The sequence below is a fragment of the Plecotus auritus genome (genome assembly GCF_963455305.1).
Source record: "Plecotus auritus genome assembly, chromosome: 8".
Taxonomy (NCBI): domain Eukaryota; kingdom Metazoa; phylum Chordata; class Mammalia; order Chiroptera; family Vespertilionidae; genus Plecotus; species Plecotus auritus.
In genome coordinates, this window is record NC_137782.1 from 98,816,762 (window position 1) to 98,837,479 (window position 20,718).

Here is a 20,718-nt window from a genome sequence, read left to right on the forward strand (position 1 = left end):
AGCAACTTACAAACAACTAGAGGCTCGGTGCACGAATTCATACACAACCGGGGAGGGGATGTGGGAGGTTGGCTGGCAGGCCTGCCCCAATCGGGGTTGGGTGGCGATCAGGGGCAGGGCTGGCCAGGGGGAGGGGCCGCAGGCAGTTGGCCGGCCGACAACACCCCCTGGTCAAACTCCCGGTAGAGGGGACAATTTGCATACTAGCTTTTTATTATATAGGATTTGGCACAAATGTCAATAATAAATTCCTAATAAGAAAAGCCATACTGACATCCTAAAACATAAAATAGGTTTAAGTAATTCTCCACATAAGTACAAAGTCCACATTTGAGGTGAACTTCAGTATATTTTCGTTTTAGTGAAAATGAAAATGAATTTCACTGTGATGTGAATAGACATCAAAGATAATTACAAATAACTGTCTATAGTCATTCTCGTTTTAGAAAGTAAAGAGCCAAATGGCATCATATTTAAACTCGCCGTGACATTTTCCCATGAAGTGAGCTGCAAACACCGGGGGGATCCTTGTATGTTCAAGAGGAATAATCAGCTGAGAGAAGAAAGCAAGGATGAAGAGATGCGCCATCCCTGTGTCCAGCCTGCACCCACGCTTAAGTCACACTGTTGAAGTACTTCCTTGAGGGAGAAGATGTCAGGTAACAATCGATGCTTTTACTGGTGCAAACTCCACTTACTGCAGCCTCATTGCAGACCGTGCACTTCACCACGTGCTGGTGGAGCTTGCCGTCCAGGCTGATCAGCGACTGGCACACACGACAGTTTATCACTGGGATGCCCCCGGCGTCGGGGCTGGCGATGGCAGTGTATGGAGGGGGCAGCTCCGCTAAAAGGATACCAGTCACTGAGTCAGTCACACATGTTGGGTTTGAGCATAGGAAACTGTCAGAAAGGTCCCCTTTTCTTTAGTAACGTGCATAAAACTAGTCAATCTACAGTATCATCGTTTCAGAGCAGAAACACACATGGGACTGATAAAATCCAACTCATCTTGCCAGCTCTACCCCAATGACTCAGTTCCTGTTTACAAAACTATACCCCAAATATCAACTGCCTTCCTATGTGCAAACCCATAGGGCTTGTCTTAGAAAGTGGTGATTTATGCCCAAAGTAAAAACCTTACATTAACGATCTGACTACCAAGAAATAGAAATAGTGAATGAAAGCAAAGTTTTTACGTAGCTTATAAACACACATCTACGTCGTGTAGCTGTATTCTGAGTTTATACAGAACCAATATAATAACTGCTGGCTATGACAAGCAAAATAGAGTTTTGGTGTCAATCAAAGAAAAACAAAAACGAACCTAGGAAAAATAAACTTATCAACATGGAGCAAAGCTAATTAGGGTGTTAATTTCAGACACAAAACAAAAATAAACTCAAATTTTTGTCTCAAATTTAAAAAAAATATATATTTTTATTGATTTTTACAGAGAAGAAGGGAGAGGGATAGAGTTAGAAACATCGATGACAGAGAAACACTGATCAGCTGCCTCCTGCCCACCTCCCACTGGGGATTGGCCCGCAACCAAGGTACATGCCCTTGACCAGAATCAAACCTGGGACCTTTCAATCCGTAGGCCGATGCTCTATCCACTGAGCCAAACAAGTTAGGGCTCAAATTTTTATTTAACATTAAAAATCTAAGGATTTCACTGAAGTATGGATAAAAAGTGTGGCTTTTTAAATACTCCAAGAAAAAAAAGAAGAATTAGATGAAACAAGAGTAGCAAAATTTTAATAATTGATAAACATAATGAGATAGAACAGGGATGGGCAAACTTTTTGACTCGAGGGCCACAATGGGTTCTTAAACTGGACCGGAGGGCCGGAACAAAAGCATGGATGGAGTGTTTGTGTGAACTAATATAAATTCAAAGTAAACATCATTACATAAAAGGGTACGGTCTTTTTTTTTATTTCAATAGTTTTATTCATTTCAAACATTTTAACAAGAAGAATGTAAACACTAATTATTATAATTTGAAACTTCAAAAAATGGAGGAATCATAGCACAATAACATACCTTATATTGAAGATGGCAAAGGCAAAATAAAATTGCCTAACAAAGGAAAGGTACAAAAGCCTTTCAAATTAAATATAATAAAATAATTTAAAACTAAAACAAATAGAAAAGAACAAAATGTGTAAACAGTAAATTAAACATTTTCTTTAGTGCAACTTCCAAATTATGCCCGGGACGTAGATGTAGATGGCAATGTAGACTGGGTTGAAAGGTTTTTGGTCTTTAAAACATCAACTTCAGTGGGAACAGTGTTGTTGGTCTCCTTTTTAGCTAATGCTCTGATACTGTGCTCTCCAGGGCCGTGTCTCCCTACATCACCACGATAACGTGTCTACGCATTCCCAGGGTGATGTCGGGGGACGTGTCCACGGGCATTACAAGGAGCCTCTGGAAGATTGAGAGGTTGTTCCTTCTACTGAATGGGGATATAAATCCGCCCACTCAGAAGAAGGAGCTGCGGCCGTGTTTCCCGCCGTTGCCATGTTAACACTGCTGCTGGTGAAGGAGTGGAGGGGAGAGCAAGAGAACCCTTGGCTCTTTCGGCTCCGCTGGCCGGATAGAACAGCCGAATGGGCCGGATCCGGCCCGCGGGCCGTAGTTTGCCCACAGCTGAGATAGAAGGTCATTTTGTTTTTACTGCTTTTGTGTGTGTGTGAAAATTCTCAGAATCAGAGATCCACACACTGTTTTTAATAGTCCTAAGGCTGACTGAGTGGGTATAGGATGGAGGCCCAGATTCAGGACCATGTTTATCTACCAGAAGTGCATACTTGTCTAAATGTCTGACAAGTGCGATCTGGGCCTGCTCCTCCGTGACGACTCCCCCCCCCCCCCCCCCGCCCGCCTCCCCCCCCCTCACTCCCCCGGGCCCCCGCAGGCTTCTCAACTGCAAGCAGAGAACCTCCCACTGTGCACCATTGTCTTAGGGCCCAGAAAGGCCTTCACATGATTGAAGTCCCACAAAAAAAAGAACTGATGTTTGCAAGGGCTCCAAAATATGATCACAATAGCTAACCGTGAAAAGAGCTACTTCTGAAATAGAGATTTTTCTATCCACTGGATTGGATTCTGAGCTCTGTGACATTTTAAAATGAGTTAGAGCAGAGTACATTATGGTATGTTTAAAATTCACACATTACCACCTGGCATCATTGCAGTTTATCATGTACATTTTTTCAGTCTTGCAAAGGATTAGCAACAAGTGTTATTCATTCAAATGACCCACTAGAAGCTGAACATCTGTGGCAGCCACGGCTCTGAACTGGCCACTATGGAGCGACAATGCCCAGCACAACCTGAAAGAAGCTACAGATGTCTTAAACTTTACAAATAGCTTTACATCCTGGGAAGAATTTGAGGGTGATGCAGAGTGACCTGCAGTGTATTAAACCAAGAAGACACCAGCAGGTTAAAGGAACAGAGTCACACAGAGTTAGCCTTACAAGTAGCAGAGAAGTTGATCAGGTCTCATAAAGTTGTTGTCCTGGCAAAAGGACACACACCTCAGGGGACAATCGAGATGCACCGCCTGGTGAGTGACAATAAATGTCGTCGTCAGTAATTATGAGCGACAGCATTACCAGTGAACGTGAGCTTCCTCTCTTGCCTTTCCCTTATGACACAGGCCTATAATGCAGGCCTCGATCTTACATAGTATGATAGAAAATAAATGTAAAGACAGGACAATATCACAAAGAGAACAAGTGCAGTGGAGTCAAGGGAAGGAGGCCATAATCACAATCACACAAAAAGACACAGAACTCAGGTGAAATCTGGGCTCAAATAGAAAGTCTCAGGGTGACCTTATGAAATATTTGCACCAGAGCCAGCGAAATCCTGTGAATTTTTCCTCTAAAACTTGCATTACATAATTTCTCTTTATTTTTATTTTTCACAATGTCTAATCTTTCTTTTAAAAAAAAGCCTTCAATGACAAAAATATGCCCAAATCTACTACTTTGGAAACTTGGGAAGCTGAGGGAGAGAGAACAATACCCAGTGAAGATTATAAATCTAAAATGGGGGAATTAGAAGAAGGAAAAATGGTGGCGGAATAGGCAGAGGTGTTCAGAGCCTTGTCCCGGAGCAGAAAAAAAGAACAGCTGAGGGTTGCACGAGGAGTGTTTGTTGGCAAGTTAAGGGACAGCTAAACTCCAGAAGAAGGTTCCCCTAGACGGGGTTCCCCTGACCTGGCAGCCCCCACTGCGGCTGGGTCCCCTCCCGGAGCTACGGGCTCCGACAAGGAGTTTGCGCCATCTTGAACGGGAAAGTGGAGCTTATCGGAAGCCTGAGAATCCACAACTGTGGCACCCACGGAACAGCTGCGAGCCCCAGAACACCACTCCCCAATTGGCGCAAACACACGGATTCAGAGGAGCTCTGCACTCCACCACGAAAAGGTCAGATTTCGCCTGGGATAAGGTGAGGTCTCTGGTCCCGGCGGGAGAGAGGAACTGCGTTTTGCGGGAGCTGGAGGACCAAGGAAGTCTGTGCCTAGAAAAATCCGTGGCTGTTGGGGCTGGCGTGATCTGTGAATGTGGAAGGGGGTTTTCAGAGCTGCTAACAGAAGGGATCTCTAAAAAGCAACCCATTTTGATCTGACGTGCAGGGACAGCCTAAGAATTTCAAAGGTGTGCTGGCTGCCTAGACTTACGCGCAGCCCCGGAGTTCGCACACTTGGGCATTTTCCTCTTCAAATCTTTGCTTCTGATTACTAAGCCCAATACATAGGATCACCCAGTTGGGGACACCCTGGGAGACTGCAGGGGAAAGTGTTTTTCTGGAACCTGGGGATCGGAGCAGGGAGTGACCATCGGAGAGCCAGCTCTGAGGCAGCCCACTGCCACAAACCGGTAGTGAGTGCCACAGGGAAAGAAGGCTCTAACACTGCCCAGAGAGGCCATATATAGACCCGGAAGTCAATCCAGAAACACTGCCACCCAGGGGCTGAATCACAAATTGACTCTTGTGTAATACAAATAAAGGAATACGAGAAATTAAGACACACCGCCTGCTTAAAATCAGGACTGGCTTACAACACTGAAGAGCAGTGGAACGCAGGGAACTGCAATACTGTCTGGACTGAGAAACAGGCGTGCCAAACAGAACAACAGAGGAAGTGAATGACCTTCACTACTCCACATTTTATTTTTTTATTTTTTTATTTTCATTTTTTGCATCTTTTACTCAAGAAACTATTTTTTTTCTTTTTTCCTCACTTGATTTTACCTTTTTAATTATTACATTTTTATTTTCAATCCGTATTATTACTTCTGCTATTTTATCTTTTTTTTTTTAAAGTGTCATTTTATTTTCTCCTTGTTTTATTTTGGGATTAGTGTTCTACATTCTATTTTCATCTTTCCTTTAGCATCGTTTTACTCTATCTCAACTCTACCTTTATGCCATCACTCTCTTCCTAACCTTCCCCTTTTCGGTGTCCTGTTTATCTTACCCCTTTCCTGCTTTAGATTTTCCCTATTCTTTCTGTTTACCCATTGTTAAAATTTCACCCTACTTACATATCTAATCTCCAATCCCCTGCTCCAAGTCCATACACACCTCTCTCTTTGCTGTCTTAACTATCCAAAAAATTGTTTTTCTGTCTGTCCTTTTTTGTTGTTCGCTTGAATGTTGATTATATCAAATTTTTATGCTTTTTTGTGAGATTGTTTTGCTTATTCTTCTTTTGTTTATTTTTTTGTTTTGTGCTTCTGTTTTCTCTCGCCTCACTCAATATTAGTTGGTGTTGTAGTTTGTATTAATCCCTAGGTACTTGTTGCTGGCATTTGCTGGGATTAGTGATTGTTCTATTGGAGTTTTATCCCCAATATATATAGTTTGTTCCCCTTTCTCTCTTAGTTTCTTTCTTGTCTCTCTTACTTTTTTTTTCCTATTCCCACTTTCATTTTGACACTCCTTTTTTTTCTTTCCTTTCTTTCTTTTTCCTCTTCTTCTTTCTCTCCTATCTCCTAATTTGCCTTTCTCTGGAGGTCACCTTTATTGGAGATTATTAATATCGTGAATACATTTCTGTTTAGTGCCTTGTGTGTTGTACCTCATAGTGCTGTATTTTGTGCCTTTAAATCAACGCAGGAGAGAGAGAACTACATAAACAGACACCCAGAGAAGAGAGACCATGGGGAGACAAAGAAACAGCCCGCATATGAAAGAAAAGCAGGCATCGCCAGAAAAGGAAGTAAACGAAATGGAGGCAAGCAACCTTCCAGAAAAAGAATTCAGAGAAATGGTCATAAGGTGGCTGAAAAGAATGAAAGACAAATTCGACAATATGAGCAAGAACCAAGAGGAAATGAAGAAGAACCAAGAAGAAATGAAAAATGACATCGCTGCTGTAAAGAACTCAATAGAAAGCATCAAGAGTAGACTAGAAGAAGCAGAGGACCGCACCAGTGAGCTAGAAGACAAGATGGGAAAAAATACCCAAGTAGAGCAACTTCTAGAAAAAAAAATTAAAAGGCAGGAGGAGAGCCTAAGGGAACTTTGGGACAACACAAAACAAAACAACATCCGCATAATAGGGGTTTCAGAAGGAAAGGAAGCTGAGTAAGGAATAGAAAACCTGTTTGAAGAAATAATGACAGAAAATTTCCCTGATATAGGGAAGAAAAAACCCACACAAATCCAAGAAGCTCACAGAGTCCCAAGCAAAATGAACCCCAAAAGACCGACGCTAAGGCACATTATAATTAAATTGGCAAACACCAACGACAAAGTAAGAATCTTAAAAGTGGCAAGAGAGAGACAGAAAGTTACATAAAAAGGAACCCCCATCAGACTAGCAACTGATTTCTCAACAGAAACTCATCAGGCCAGAAGGGAATGGAATGAAATATACAAAGTCATGCAAAGGAAGGGTCTGAATCCAAGAATACTGTACCCAGCAAGGCTATCAATCAAAATTGAAGGTGAAATCAGGAGCTTCACAGACAAAAAAGGACTAAGGGAATTTATTACCACTAAACCAGCAATGCAAGAAATGCTAAAGGGTCTGCTGTAAAAAAAAAAAAAAGAAATAGGAAGCGAAAAAGGAACACAGGGGTAAAGAATAAAAATGGTGACAAATAAGTACCTATCAATAATAACTTTAAATGTAAATGGATTAAATGTCCCAATCAAAAGACATAGGGTAACAGATTGGATAAGAAAACAACACCCATATATCTGCTGTCTACAAGAAACCCACCTCAGAAAAAAAGACGCACACAGACTGAGGGTGAAGGGATGGAAAAAGGCTTTCCAGGCAAATGGAACTGAAGAAAAAGCTGGGGTAGCAATAATTATATCTGACAAATTAGATCTCAAAGTGAAGGACATAACAAGAGATAAGGAAGGCCACTTCATAATACTAAAGGGAGCAATCCAACAAGAAGAAATAACTCTGGTAAACATATATGCACCCAATACAGGAGCACCCAAATATATAAAAAAACTCCTGGAGGATATCAAGGGAGAGATTGACAGCAATACAATCATAGTAGGAGACTTTAATACCCCACTATCACCATTGGACAAATCCTCTAAACAAAAAATCAGCAAAGAAACATCAATCCTAAATGATTCACTAGACCAGATGGAATTAATTGACATCTTCAGAACATTTCACCCCAAAGCCACAGAATATATATTCTTCTCAAGTGCACATGGGTCATTTTCAAAGATAGACCATATGTTGGGACATAGGCAAAGTCTCTTCAAATTCAAGAAGATAGAAATCATATCAAGCATCTTCTCAGACCACAGTGGCATAAAATTGGAAATCAACTACAATAAAAACAACCCAAAGAAATCAAACACATGGAGACTAAACAGCATGCTATTAAATAATGACTGGGTTACCAGAGAGATCAAAGAAGAAATAAAAAACATCATGGCAACAAATGACAATGAAAACACTACAATCCAAAATCTATGGGACACAGCGAAATCAGTCTTGAGAGGGAAGTTCATAGCTCTACAAGCCTACTGCAAAAAACAAGAAACAATGGTAATAAATTACCTAACCATACAACTCAAAGAGTTAGAAAAAGAGCAACAAGAAAAGCCCAGTGTAAGCAGAAGGAAGGAAATAATAAAGATCAGAGCTGAGATAAACGACATAGAGACCAAAGAAACAATACAAAAGATCAACAAAACCAAGAGCTGGTTCTTTGAAAGGATAAACAAGATTGATGAACCTCTAGCCAGGCTCACCAAGAAGCAAAGAGAGAGGACCCAAATAAACAAAATCAGAAATGAAAGAGGTGAAATAACAACAGATCCTGCCAAAATACAAAGGATTGTTAAAAAATACTACTAACAACTCTATTCCAACAAACTGGACAACCTGGAGGAAATGGACATATTCCTAGAAAAATATAACCTTCCAAAACTCAATCAGGAAGAATCTAAACAGCTCAATATGCCAGTAACTATAGAAGAAATTGAAGCAGTCATCAAAGAGCTTCCTGCAAACAAAAGCCCGGGGCCTGACGGCTTCACAGGAGTTTTATCAAACATTCAAGGAAGAACTAAAACCTATCCTCCTCAGACTATTCCAAAAAATTCAAGAGGAAGGAACACTTCCAAGCTCCTTCTATGAAGCCAGCATCACCCTAATACCAAAACCAGATAAAGACAACACAATGAAGGAGAATTACAGGCCAATATCCCTCATGAACATAGATGCCAAAATCCTCAGCAAAATCCTAGCAAATCGGATCCAACAGTACATCAGAAAGATCATACACCATGACCAAGTAGGGTTTATCACAGGAATGCAAGGATGGTACAATATCCGCAAATCAATAAATGTGATACATCACATAAACAAATTGAGAGATAAAAATCACATGGTCATATCAATTGATGCAGAAAAAGCATTTGACAAAATCCAACACCCTTTCTTGATAAAAACTCTCAACAAGGTGGGAAAAGAAGGATCATACCTCAACATAATAAAAGCTATATATGATAAACCCACAGCTAACATCATACTCAATGGGCAAAAACTAAAACCATTTCCCCTAAGAACAGGAACAAGACAGGGATGCCCACTCTCACCACTCCTGTTTCCATGCCTCGGCACGGAAGTATTAGCCATTGCAATTAGACAAGAAGAAGAAATAAAAGGCATCCAAAGTGGAAAAGAAGAAGTAAAGCTGTCCTTATTTGCAGATGACATGATATTGTACATAAAAAACCCGAAAGACTCCATCAAAAAACTAACAGACTTAATAAATGAATTCGGCAATGTAGCAGGATACAAAATTAACGCCAAGAAATCTATGGCATTTCTATACACCAATAGTGAACTTACAGAAAGAGAGACTAAAAAAGCAATCCCATTTACCATCCCACCAAAAAAATTAAGATACTTAGGAATAAACCTAACCAAGGAGGTAAAAGACATATACGCAGAAAACTACAGGACACTGAAAAAAGAGATAGAGGAAGATGTAAACAGATGGAAGAACATACCATGTTCATGGATTGGGAGAATCAACATCATTAAAATGTCCATACTACCCAAAGCAATCTATAGATTCAATGCACTCCCCATTAAAATACCAATGGCATATTTCACAGACCTAGAAAGAACTCTCCAAAAATTCATCTGGAATAAAAAAAGACCCCGAATAGCCACAGCAATCCTGAGAAAGAAGAATAAAGTAAGAGGGATCTCAATACCAGATTTCAAGCTGTATTACAAAGCCACTGTCCTCAAAACAGCCTCGTACTGTCACAAGAACAGACATATAGATCAATGGAATAGAATAGAGAATCCAGATATTGACCCAAACCACTATGCGCAATTAATATTTGACAAAGGAGGCATGAGCATACAATGGAGTCAAGACAGTCTCTTCAATAAATGGTGTTGGGAAAATTGGACAGATACATGCAAAAAAATGAAACTAGATCACCAACTTACACCATACACAAAAATAAACTCAAAATGGATACAGGACTTAAATATAAGATGGGAAACCATAAAAATACTAGAGGAATCCACAGGCCGCAAAATCTCAGACATATGCCGAAAGATCTTTTTCACTGATACTGCCCCTAGGGCAACGGACGCCAAAGAGAAAATAAACCAATGAGACTACATCAAAATAAAAAGCTTTTGCACAGCAAAAGAAACCATCAACAAAACAACAAGAAAGCCCACTGTATGGGAGAACATATTTGCAAATGTTATCACTGATAAAGGTTTAATCTCCAACATCTACAGGCAGCTTATACAACTTAATAAAAGGAAGATAAATGATCCAATAAAAAAATGGGCAACGGATCTAAATAGAATCTTATCGAAAGAAGACAGAAGGAAGGCAAGAGACACATGAAAACATGCTCAAAGTCACTAATTATCTGACAGATGCAAATCAAAACGACAATGCGATACCATGTCACACCTGTCAGAATGGCTATCATCAACAAATCAACAAACGATAAGTGTTGGCGAGGATGCGGAGAAAAAGGAACCCTCGTGCACTGCTGGTGGGAATGCAGACTGGTGCAGCCACTGTGGAGAACAGTATGGAGTTTCCTCAAAAAACTGAAAATGGAACTCCCATTTGACCCAGTAATCCCACTCCTAGGAATATATCCTGAGAAACTAGAAACACCAATCAGAAAGGATATATGCACCCCTATGTTCATAGCAGCACAATTTACAATAGCTAAGATTTGGAAACAGCCTAGGTGCCCGTCAGCAGATGACTGGATCAGAAAACTATGGTACATCTACACAATGGAATACTATGCTGCCATAAAAAAGAAGGAATTACTACCATTTGTAGGCACCTGGATGGAATTAGAGAACATTATGCTAAGTGAAATAAGCCAGTCAATGAAAGAAAAATACCACATGATCTCACTCATTTGGGGATAATGAAAAACATTATAAACTGATGAACAAAAAGATAGATACAGAGGCAGTAAAGTATCAAACAGACTGTCAAATTACAGCGGTAAGGTTAGGGAGAGGTGGGGGAAATAAGAGATCAACTGAAGTACTTATATGCATGCATATAAGAGTAACCAACAGATGCAAAACATTGGGGGGTGAGGGCATGTATGGGAGTGGGGTGGGGGGGGGCAATGGTAAGATATGTAGACGTATAATACCTTAATAAAAAAATGAAAATAAAATAAAATAAAATGGGGGAATTATAAGTTCCATGAGGCTTGCTTGGACTGATTTACAAGCTCTGCCATGGTGTCTGGTCTCTGAGAGATGCTCACTAAATATCTGTTGTCTGGAAGGAGGAATGAAAGAGTAAATGAGTGAGTTATCGATATTTATGAGACACGTGCATTTCTCCTGGAAAAGCACACTCAGCCTATGACTGCTCAATCCTCACAGAAGAGCGGGTCCTGCAGGGGAGTCAGCTTGACTGGAAGGGCGTCTCCCCACCAGCACGAGGAAGGCGGTCTCTGGGCCCTGGAATGGAATCCAGTCAGGAGAGCAATAGAGTGACAGAAGTCACTGCCTGATTGTGCCAATAAACACTGTTCTCTGCCCGATCACTTCAATGTTCTGTCCATTATTTCAGCCCTATGCTGATGTGGACATATTTCATGCACTTTTATCTAAGGAAACCTTCACTATCTATATATATAAAAGCCTAAGCAACCATTACAAGTGGACGACTGACCGGTAGCTATGATATGCACTGACCACCAGGGGGCAGATGCTCAATGCAGAAGCAGAAACCACAGGCATGGAAACATGTAACAGACTGATGAATCTCAGAGAGAAGGGGGGAGGGGGGAGGAGGGGAAGAGATTTACCAAAGATCTTATATGCATACTAGCGGCCCAGTGACCGTGCACCAGTGGGGTCCCTCAGCCTGGCCTGCAGGAATTGGGCCAAACTGTCTCTCCAACATCCCCTGAGGGGTCCTGGATTGCAAGAGAGTGCAGGCCAGGCTGATGGACCCCACCATTGTACAAATTCATGCATCAGGCCTCTAGTAACTCTATATAATATCTAACAAAAGAGCAATATGCAAATTGACCGTACCTCCGCTACACCCACCAGCCAATCAGGAGCGAGTATGCAAATTAACCCAACCAAGATGGCTGTGGCCACGGAGAGAGCAGGAGGCTTGGGTTGCTCCTGGCAATGGAGGATGCCAAGCTTTCCGCCTGCCCTGGCGGGCCCAGGCCTCCGCTCAAGGCTACAAAGTTTCAATTATAGAAGATAAATAAATCCCAACAAAAATGGCTGCAGCCACAGAGTGAGCAGGAGGCTTGGCTCTGCTCAAGGCTACAAAGTTTCAATTATAGAAGATAAATAAATCCCAGATACCAGGGCCTCTGCTTGGGTTGCTGGGGGATGTGGCCGGCCTGCAAACCACCACAGGCCCCTCACCCAGGCCGCCCTATGCCCCAAGGGAACCCCCACCCTGATCCGGGACACCCTTCAGGGCAAACCAGCCGGCCCCCACCCGTGCACCAGGCCTCTATCCTATCTAATCCTATCTAATAAAAGGATAATATGCAAATTGACCATCACTCCAACACACAAGATGGCTGCCCCCATGTGGTCAAAGATTACTGCCCCCATGTGGACACAAGATGGCTGCCACAAGATGGCCAGCAGGGGAGGGTAGTTGGGAGGGACCAGGCCCGCAAGGGAGGACAGTTGGGGGCGATCAAGCCTGCAGGGGAGGGCAGTTAGGGGTGACCAGGCCGGCAGAGGAGGGAAGTTGGGGGTGACCGGGCCTGCAGGGAAGGGCAGTTGTGGGGGACCCAGGCCTGCAGGAGAGAGCAGTTGAGGGGGGACCAGGTCTGCAGGGGAGGGCAGTTATGGGTGACCAGGCCTGCAGGGGAGGGCAGTTAGGGGCAAAGAGGCTGGCAGGGGAGCAGTTAGGCATCAATCAGGCTGGCAGGGGAGTGGTTAGGGGGTGATCAGGCTGGCAGGCAGAAGCGGTTAGGGGCAATCAGGAAGGCAGGCAGGTGAGCAGTTGGGAGCAGTTGGGAGCAGTCCTGGATTGTGAGAGGGATGTCCGACTGCCTGTTTAGGCCTGATCCAGGTAGGGCAGTCGGACATCCTCGAAGGGTCCCAGATTGGAGAGGGTGCAGGCTGGGCTGAGAGACACACCCCCCGTGCACAAATTTCATGCACCGAGCCTCTAGTCTATATATATAAGAAGCCAGCTACCATAAAGGCCATAACAACCTAACAACTGGTCACTATGATGCCTACTGTGGCCAGCGAACCGGTCCAATCAGGGGGTGGGGCCAGCTGGCCAACTACCCATGGCCCCTCCCCCAGGCCTCTAGCCCACGATTGGCACCCCCACCATTTGGGGGAGGGGCCAGCTGGCCCACTGCCTACAGCCCCTCTCCATGGCTGGTCCCACCCCCAATTGGCCCCCCACCCCCAATTGGCCCCCCAATCCCAATTGGGGGTGGGGCCTGCCGGCCAATCACCCATGGCCCCTTCCCCCAGCTGGCCCAGCCAAACTCCTGCCATCTCCTCCTCCTAACAGGTCCAGCCCCAGTCCACCCTGATTGGGCCAGGCCGGCCAGCCGGACCCCACCTGTGCACGAATTCGTGCACTGGGCCTCTAGTTCTCTTATAAAGGCCCTGTAATTCCAGAAGTATATTCCATAGTAAACCTACAATAATTAGCAACTCAGATTGTTCATTTGATCTCCTTTCACATTCAAATGGTCAGCAGATCACCATCATACCTAATTTAAATCTCTGCCCTGTATAAAAAGTGTACTGTAATCTTAGAACCAGGGGTAAGTAGGTATTAAGAGTCACAAAAATTATGCATTTTGAAAGTCTTGTTACTTAAACAATAGTCATTTTCTTTATGGGTTTTGCCTATATGAAGACCATTTCTCCTACATATGAGCTGTCCTCCATCCTGAAGAACTCTCTCAAATTTTTAGAATTGTATAATGTTAGAAATTCAAGCATCTTAGGAATTATACAGTCTAATTTCTTTATATTAGGGAAAAGTGAGGCCCAGAGGTTTTGACTTTTGAATAGTGTTACAAGCACTTCAGCAAAGCCAAGAGCTGACTGCTCTCCCAAAGGCCGCTCCACAATCACAGCTTCCTCTCTTCATGAATAATTATTTTTTTTTTTTTAAATATGTATTTTATTGATTTTTTACAGAAAGGAAGGGAGAGGTAGAGAGTGCTAGAAACATTGATGAGAGAGAACCATTGACCAGCTGCCTCCTGCACACTCCCTACTGGGGATGTGCCTGCAACCAAGGTACATGCCCTTGACCGGAATCGAACCTGGGACCCTTGAGTCCGCAGGCCGACGCTCTATCCACTGAGCCAAACCGGTTAGGGCATGAATAATTATTTACTAAAGGAAGAGACAGCAGGAGTAGTGAGGGTTCTGTTAGACAAGAATCAGATTTGAGTTCCAGGGGATTAGGAGAAGGAAAAGAGAAGCAGGGAAAATAAAAACTAGAAGAGAGTATGAAAACACAATCTGTTCATAATAATAAAAATCTTTATAGAAAATCTGAGACTTGTGAGAAAGGCAGGATAGAAGAATATGGATCACAAGGTATATGTAATGTTCCTTCAAAACACTCCAAGGACCATTATAATTCTGTAAACCCACAAGTGGTCAAATTACATTTTCCCTTGCAAACACCAAACTCATTTATCTATTTGATGGCAAACAGCCCCTCTGTCCTACAGATCCATCCTGGTGTGTTGATCCACACTTCATACTGTCCGGGCTGTGTCCCCAGCATTGGAAAGGCTTACGCTGTCTGCTGGACGTTCTGAATGGTATCATCTCAGTCATCCCTTTTCAAGTGTCTTCAATGGAAATGTTCTCCAGTTAATTCACTTATTCACTATTACACACTTTTTAAAAAAATGGTATTGAATTTATTGGGTTTCATATGTACATTTTATAACACATCATCTGTGCATGTATCCAAAGTCAAGTCTCCTTCCCTCCCACCCTCTCCTACCTCCCCCACCCCTTTCCCTCTTGTAATCGCCATACTGTTCTCTGTGTCGATGCGTTTTTTTCTTTTTGGTGAATCCCTTCACCTTTTTCATCCAGCCCCACACAACACCCCACCCGCCTGACAGCTGTCAGTCTGTTTCGTATCTATGAGTCTGTTTATATTTTGTTCATTAGATTATACATGTAAGTGAAATCATATGGTATTTGTCTTTCCCTGATTGGCCTATTTCACTTCGCATAATACTCTCCAGGTTCACCCATCCATGCTGTCTCAAAAGGTAAGATTTCCTCCCTTTTTATGGCCAAGAAGTATTCCACTGTATAAAGACTCTATAGCTAGCCTGTGTTAAAACTGAAAAATGATGTCAGATAACAGGAGAGGAGTTTGGGGCTGCAATGGTTACAGGACCGTCAAGGGGAGGATCAGGAACAGCCTGTGGGGAAAGCCCTGCTCTTTCTCCTCCTGGGCTGTTTGTGGAGAGGGCGGCTGGGAGAGTGACAGAGAAAGGGAAGCCCACCTTTTCTTCTCTCCTCCCTGAATCCAAAGAAACAAAACTATTCCAGGAGACCCTTGGCTTCCTCCAGAGCCAGGACATCCTCTGAAGGACCGTCCGGCTGAAGCCAGGTTGGAGGGGAATGTGCTGGTGATGAGGGTGCTGACGCTCAGGTCCAAGCCCCACTCATCGGCTTCATCCTGCTGTGGCTGGAGCTCTGCCAACCCCACGTGGCTGTGCCCAACCGGCTGCACCGCCCGCCTGATCCCAGGAGGGTAAAGGGAGCCGTGGGGGTGGCAGTCGTGTCTCGGAGCTCCTGCTTCAGTGCTACACGGCCCTCCTCTAAGTGAAACTTAACAATTCCAGCCCTAACCTGTTCTGTCCACTCTCGGGGGCAGCTGGTTCTTGCTTTTGAACCCATCTCATGGCACACAGAAAACTAATTAGTAAAATCCTGTAGCACACCAAAAAATGTATTTTTTTTTTGCCAATCTGACCAAAAAACAGGTATATTTTTATTCATTCTCACAAGATGGCTATTTGTTGGCTGTTGTCATTTATTTGACAATCTAAGGGAAAAGAGGTCAGTGCTCCTGACTAAATAGTTTAAAAAACTCACGTGGCACACCGGTTGGAAATCACTGCCTTAGAGTCATATTTTTACCTTTTAGTTACCTAAGTAATAACTTTCTACCGAATTAATAATTACTTCTAGTATATTTTACTGTGTGGTTTCTACCTCCAGGTCTTCACTTATGTAAATCACACCCAGGAAGTGACCCTGGGCAGGGCTGGAGGGCTTGGGGTGGTGACGATGGCACAAGCGAAGCTTCCTCTGAGGTGGAATGGGCTGCTGACCCCACAGCAGGGACAGCCACTCCCCGGACTGTGGCCTGGGTGGGCTCTCACATCCACTGGAGCCTTGACAGAAAGAAAATGAGAAGCTCTCCGCTCAAGGCCTTGTCAGACAACCAGAGAACTTCTATAACAACCTAAAACCACCACTTATTTCTAAGGACTTCTATTGCTGGAAACGAGACACAAATCTCATTGTGTAGATTGCAAAATTATAAAGTACCAGCCAGAGCAGAGAGTGCTCACCCTCGTCCTGCTGAGCCTCACTTCTGAGGAGAGAGAGTTTGTCCTCTTTGTCTGAGGAGACGCCTTCCCTCCAGGGACTCTGCCTGGCTGCGCCCAGCCGCTGACTTGCCCAGGGCAGCCTCCTGCTGAGACACTTCCTTCCACCTCCTGTCCCCTCCACACCCATAGCCAGGACCTACTTTCCAATTGCCAGGCAGGTCAAGTACCGGTGTGACTCGGGGTGAACAAAGCTTTGATAAAATACGGGGCCAGATCCCTGCAGCCTGGGAGAGGCGTGGAGGGAGGCATACTCAGCCCCAGGGGCCTTATGTGCCGCCAGCTCAAGCCAGGTTTGGTGACCCTGAGAGGGGGCGGTGAAGGATTAGAAAAGACAGATGAGAGAAGAAAGCTGGTTCTCGGTGGGACACTGCTTCCTGAGAGACAGCGCCACAGACCATAAGCCGTGTCTTTCTTTTATAGCAGATGCCAGGAGGCAAAGTAAGGGCGTGGTCAAGATGTTTACAGCATTCTTGTGAGTTTCGGTCCTACTCAATTACATGCACCTGAACTCTATCAAACCCACATCGCTCAGGCACGTGGGGCCACGCGTTCGGACCATAGGTTCAAGCTTACAACTCCAGCTATTGTCTATAATGGTGCTGGGAGGCTCTGCTCTCCAAGCTGGGACTTGCACGTGGCCATGAGAGGACTGTGCCCTCTCATTAGTCGGAGACTTGAACCTGTCCAAACACTGTGGCCGCCCTCCACAGCCTCACACTGGGCTGGGCCAAACACAACAGCCAGACGAGGCCTGACGTGCTGCACTTGGTGTGGTCCTGAAGCTGCCGGTGGCTGATCAGTGTCCGTGGAGGTGACCGGCTTGGTCTCATGTTGATCACGCTGAGATGCCCAAGCGCCCTGAGCAGGAGGCAGAAGCAGCAGCCAAAGGCTCAGAGGCGGCACGGCTGGGTGAAGGCACTGGGTGAGCTCCGCACCCATGCTCCCAGCTGCCTCCGCCTCCGCCCCCATCCCAACCCCCACCCCCACCCCCGTCACCGCTCCGCCGTGGAGCCGCCCACCCCCACCACCTCCCCGCCTCCACAACAGCAGGCGCCAGCGACAGAGGCTTCCAGCAGCGCGGAGACTCCAGAGGGGCGGGGGTGTGGATTGTGGGAAACGGTCGATAGTAGAACCCTCTGACTCACAAGGATGGGGAGCAGCAGCTAACTGAAGTCTAGGCTTGAAACGGGGTGTCACTTGTTAGATGCAAATAAAAACCCAGGTCTTGTAACCAGCAAACTGACGTGAGTAGCCAAACAGTTTCTGACAGAGCAGCTCGCAGCCCGGTTGGTCCCTGCAGGTGGCTGTGCCCTGGGAGCTGGAGCCAGCATCACAGCCCGCGGGCCCGTGGTCCCTCCCCGCGCCTCCCCCAGAGCCGGAGTCCAGGGCAGAGGGACGGGCCACGTGGTGCCCCCACCTCGCAGGGTTCACAGACACCGGCTCTTACCTGTGCTAATTCCCACTCAAACTTCCACCCGGTCCAGAGGCCCGTGGTCCAGAGGCCCGTGGTCCAGAGGCCCGTGGTCCAGAGGCCCGTGGTCCAGAGGCCCGTGGTCCAGAGGCCCGTGGTCCAGAGGCCCGTGGTCCAGATGACGGGCGATGGCTGGCCCAGCACCCACTCCCGTGGCCCGGGCACCCGAGGACCCACTCTGCAGTTACTTCCCCAGGGCCTGAATGTATGATGGGGATAGACTTTCTTGGCAACCGGCAACATGCCCGCATGGGTTCTGACCCACAGAGCGAGGTGGGTAGGTTTCCGTAGAGGCCCCTGGAAACGACCAGCAGCAATGCCACTCCTGGTAGGACTGCAGGGCCAGTGCCCCACCGCCACTGCAGAGGTCTGACAGATGCAGGAGGGGGAGGCCTGTGTGCTGCCTGTGGCGGCTGCCCTCAGGCAACCCCAGCTTTCTAGTGGCGGGAGTGGATGTGAGTCCTTGTGAGCTCTGAGGCCAGAGAGAGTCCAGACAGCCCAGAGCTCTTCAGCTCTGGTCAGGTGACATGCAGCGGCCGGTGGGCACCTGGGGGCGGGTACCTGGGGGCAGGCACCTGCGGACGCCCCAGGAGCAGGTGGCACAGGGATGTCCCAGCATCTGTTCTGCACCAGCTGCTGTGTGGGAAACACGTCAGGGCCCCAGGGAGCATGAGGCCTGGAGGGGCTGGAAGAGCTCCCGTTCTTAGCACAAGGCACAGCTCTGGGTGCCAGGTGCCCTCGCGCGAGCATGCCAGGGAGCTTCCTGAGGGCAGAGCCCACGCCCGCTCCTGCACACCCACAGCGGACGCTCAGCTCCTACTGAGCAGCCCGCTCCAGGCCCTCGGAGGGAGCCGGTGGGCAGACTCCTAGGCCAGTGGTCGGCAAACTGCGGCTTGCGAGCCACATGCGGCTCTTTGGCCCCTTGTGTTTTTAGCAAAGGCCAGCTTAGGAGTATCCTAATTAAGTTAATAACAATGCACCTACCTATATAGTTTAAGTTTATTTATTTAATTTTAATTTAATAAATCTTTATTGTTCAGATTATTACAATTGTTTCTCCTTTCCCCCCATAGCTCCCCTCCACCCAGTTCTCACCCTATCCTCTGCCCTTACCTCCCCCCCACACTGTCCTCATCCATAGGTGTACGATTTTTGCCAGTCTCTTCCTGCACCCCCCATACCCTTTCCCCCTGAGAATTATCAGTCCACTCCCTTTCTATGCCCCTAATCCTATCTAATAAAGAGGGAATATGCTAATTGACCATCACTCGTCACAAAGATGGCTGCACCCACAGCTGAGGCCAAGTTCCCATAAGGAGCCTTAACGAGCAATCAGCAGGGACCTGAGGCTACACCCTCCCCCACCCCCATGGGGCTTGACAGGGGACCTCAGGCCATGTCCCCCACCTGGCAGGGCTTGACAGGGGACCTCAGGCTGTGCCCCCCACTAAGCATGGCTTGACAGGGGACCTCAAGGTGTGCTTCCCATCCTGGTGCTGGGCTAGGGGACCTCAGGCTGCTCCCCCTGCCCCAGTGCCAGGCCAGGGGACCTCAGGCCATGCCCACCAGGTGGGGCTTGACAGGGGACCTCAGGCCATGCCCTCCACCCCAGCACTGGGCCAGGGGACCTGAGGCTGCACCCCCCTGCCTGGTTGGGCTTGACAGGGGACCTCAGACCGTGCCCCCCAACCCAGCGGGGCTTGACGGGGGACCTCAAGATGCACCCCCAGTGCTGGGTCAGGGGAACTCAGGCCACACCCCTGCCCAGCGGGGCTTGACGGGGGACCTGAGGCTGCACCCCCCCCCCCTGCCTGGCGGGGCTTGATGGGGGACCTCAGGCCATGCCCCCCACCCAGCGGGGCTTGACAGGGGATCTCAGGCCATGTCCCCCACCTGGCGGGGTTTGACGGAGGACCTCAAGGCACGCCCCTGTCCCAGTCTGGGCTGGGGGACCTCAGGCCACGCGACCTGAGGCTACGTCTCCTGCCTGGCAGGGCTTGACAAGGGTGGGACTGGCTGGGTCTGGATCTAGCCCAATGGGGGGAGGGCCGGCTGGGTCTGGGTCTCACATGATTTTGAGGTGCATGTGGGTGGGCGGGGACTTGACTCTGGGTCCCGTGGTGAGCCCCAGACTCTGACAGGAGGAAGGTTTTCATATACATTTTACTAATTTTCTTTCATCTCTGACACTTCTTTTATAGAGAAAGGGCAAATAGCAATATTAAATTATTTCCTCTAGCCGAAGCCAGTTTGGCTCAGTGGATAGAGCGTCGGCCTGCGGACTGGAGGGTCCCGGGTTCGATTCCGGTCAAGGGCATGTACCTTGGCTGCGGGCACATCCCCAGTGGGGGGCGTGCAGGAGGTAGCTGATCGATGTTTCTCTCTCATCGATGTTTCTAGCTTTCTATCCCTCTCCCTTCCTCTTTGTAGAAATATCAATAAAATATATTAAAAAAATTATTTCCTCTAATTAATCCCCTTTTAATGTGCACGAATTTCGTGCACCGGGTCACTAGTTCTATTATATTCACCAGTTTATTTTGTTCCTCAGATTTTTAATTCACTTGATTTTTAGGTTCACTTGTTGATAGATA